Below are 3465 nucleotides of genomic sequence, written 5' to 3' on the forward strand. Positions count from 1 at the left end.
ATTCAAACTCTACTCTTTAGACAGGAGATCATACACTAACCCATGAGCTAAAAGGTCGGGAGCATAATTATTAATAAGATTTATTCAATTTATAAATAAAAATTTTAATTGTATTGAATGATTTCATTAAAATTTTTTTTAAATATATTAATAGCATTGAATCATTTAAATATTAATATTTTAAGTTAAAAAATTTAGTTAAATATTAATATTTTTGATTTTTTAATATTTTAAATTAAATATTAATATTCATCAAATCTATATTATTAGGTTTTGTATAAGAGTATTTTCTAGTTCTCCAAAAAATGTCTTTTACCTCTCAAGGGCTTAAGATATGTTACGTGGTCAATGGGTATTTTCCCTATTGACTAATAAAATATTTTATATATGAAATAAATTTTCTATCCTCCAAATAAGTATAAGTTCTGAAAACATTTTTGAAAAATATTTTATGTCAAAACAAAAGAACCCTAAATTGAAAAAATTACGATCGAAAGTCTAAATGGTAAAATTTTTTAAGTTTTCATTACTTAAGAAAATATGTTACTAGAAAAAGAAATAATGAAATTAGTTAAATCTTAAATTTGTTGTAATAATGTTGTAATAAATTGGCATAGTGTTACCTATTCTTATATTAGAGATGTGTAAAAGACAACTATTGATTTTAAAAAAGTAATCCTATATGAATAACATACCTTTTTGGCATTTAGATGGGTCCGGATTAGTGTCACATGTCCTTTAATTAATTAATGCATCTTATTCCTTTTGACATTAAAAAGTGTTACATTTATATTCCTTTCAAAGTTCTTCTAATTTATAATATAAACTTTGGATTATATTCTTCCAATGAACTTTTTATGTTTTAGTTTGCATTAGATTATTTTTCAAAAAAAAAAGTTAAATACTCAAATAAGTCTTGAGTTATGTCAAAAAATAATTAAGTTTCTATCATTTTATTGCATTCAATAAAACCTTTAAACTTTTATATTAAATCAAAGAAGTCCTTTTCAATAAATATTGACTAACTGAAATTAGTCAACAAGTACAATTGGTGTATTTATCATATGTCAGGTTGATGTATCATTTTACTGATGTCATGGCAGATGACGTAACATTAAATGTTGTTGGTTAAAGGTTTAAAGTTAGTCCTTCTCAATATGTTTACCTTGTTGTCCATCCACATTTTCAAAAATGATTGGTTTGAGGATTTAAAACAAAAAAATAAAAAAAAATTACTTTCTTCCCTAATATGTTGGCTTAAGGACTTAAAACAAAAAAAAAATTAATTACTTTCTTCTTTATCTAATAGAACAAACATTTTGGAAAATATCCGAGTACCCCTGACGTCCATGGGTAACATGTTACAGTATACTTGTAAGTATCCAACTCAATTATTTAGGATTAGGATACTCTATATTCGAGTTTGGAATAAGTTTGAGTAGTAAAACGTTACACTAACCCCAATGGATATCGTGTAATAGGGTGCCCGTGAGTACTTAATCCGATTATATAATATTAAGGTACCTTATATTCGGGTTTGGGATGAATTCAGGTGGTAATTTTATTACTTGTATCAAGTTTGGGTATCACCTCTTAGGTACCCAATATTTGAATCCGATGATGTTTGTGTTTGAGTTATATAATATTTTAAGCCAAAAACACAAATAAGATTCTAACTATATCAAGAAAGTCAATTTAACTCATATCTTTTTATTACGTTCAAATAACCTTTTAAACTTTTTATTTTGAGTTAACTAAGTCCTCCATACTAACAGTTGACTAACGAAAGTTAATCAATGCCATATCATCTTTTATGTGGCATGCTAATGACATCATCTTGATGATGTTAATGCCACGTGATAGATGACATGACATAAAAAATTATTGACTCGGAATTGAGTTTTTTTTTTTATCCTTTCAAATGTTCAAAAATTATTAATTAAGGATTTGAAACAAAAATTAAAAAAAAAATTATTGCTTTAAACTAATTATTATTGTTTTTTAATTGATTACTATTTACTTAATATTCTTAGTTGAAAAAAAACCTTCATTTTCTTCAATATTCCTTAAACCTAACGTACATTATAGTCAAAATGTCTTCTCCTTATTTGCAAATTTATATTCTTCTTCTAAAATTTATTTTAAGTAGTCTCTAATTTTTGAAAATTGTGAAAGATGTAGAGAAAAAATCTATTATTATTAGTAAATAAATTCAACACCATCAGGTTTTCCTTATTGATTTTAAGAAAGAGAAGAACATCGGATTTTTTTTACAATTTCTAGGAAAAAGCATAAAAGGATTTGACTTTCTTTTACAAATTCTAAGGAAAAGAAAAACATTCGATTTCTCTTACAAATTCTAAGAAAGAGAAGAGAAGAATTTGACTTTCTTTTATTATAAAGCAACATTATATGTCTTTGCTAGTTTCAGTATTATAAATGTTGTATATTCTACCTTTACTCTTTCCTCTTCTCAAAATCGTTGTTAGATATTCTCAGATTTCTCTACATCAACTTTCAGTCAAGCAATAATAGCTTCAATCAAACAAAAAAAGTTATATTAGTTTTTTTTTGTTAGGAAGAATGGTTTTAATTAAAAAGATAGTAATTAGTTTGAAACAATTAGTTTTTTTTTTTAATTTTTTGTTTCAAATCCCAAATGAATAATTTTTAAACATTTGGAAAGAAAAAAACCCAATTTTGAGTCAAATTTTTTATGTCATGTCTTCTGTTATGCAACTTTGACATCATCAACATGTTATATGCTAAATAACATAGCATCAAAATTTACGAACTATACTATTAACTAATAAAAGCTAGTCAACAATTAGTAAGAGGAGCTTATTTAATTTAAAATAAAAATTCAAAAACTTATTTGAATATAATAAAAAGTTATAAGCTAAATTGATTTTTTTAATATAATTTAAAAATTTATTAAAGTATTTAATATAAAATATTATATAAATGGCTATGGAGTTCTCCGATATCAACATATTTTTCACAAGTTGACTTTTTTTGTCAAATATTTTTCAATTATAAATAAAACATTAAAATTCTTTATAAAAATTAATTATTATCAATTTAATATTTCACGAGTTGAGAAACAGAAACTAATGTGCTAATACCTAACTCAAAGTCGTTATTGGTTTTACGACTCACACCGACAACCTTTTCCAAGCCGTTTTAACTTAAAGCCCCAATTTTCTCTATTAGTAATAAAAAAAGATATAGAGAGAGGCATCATCTTATTTGTACTCTGATTCTTATTACAGATAAGTGAATGCAACGGACTTTACATACACATCTTAACAAGACAGAGAAATGTAAAGCAAGTGCAAGAAAGTAACTAACTGAAATCAAATAGTTAAACTAACTACTAATTACAATCCGGTAAAAGTAACTCATTATGCGGTGAAAGTAAAGTAACCAAAAATACTACTTAATAAATACTAATTGATACGTTCT

This window comes from Theobroma umbraticum, unplaced genomic scaffold (genome assembly GCF_002168275.2).
Source record: "Theobroma umbraticum cultivar Fairchild unplaced genomic scaffold, ASM216827v3 scaffold_130.0, whole genome shotgun sequence".
In the NCBI taxonomy this organism is placed as follows: domain Eukaryota; kingdom Viridiplantae; phylum Streptophyta; class Magnoliopsida; order Malvales; family Malvaceae; genus Theobroma; species Theobroma umbraticum.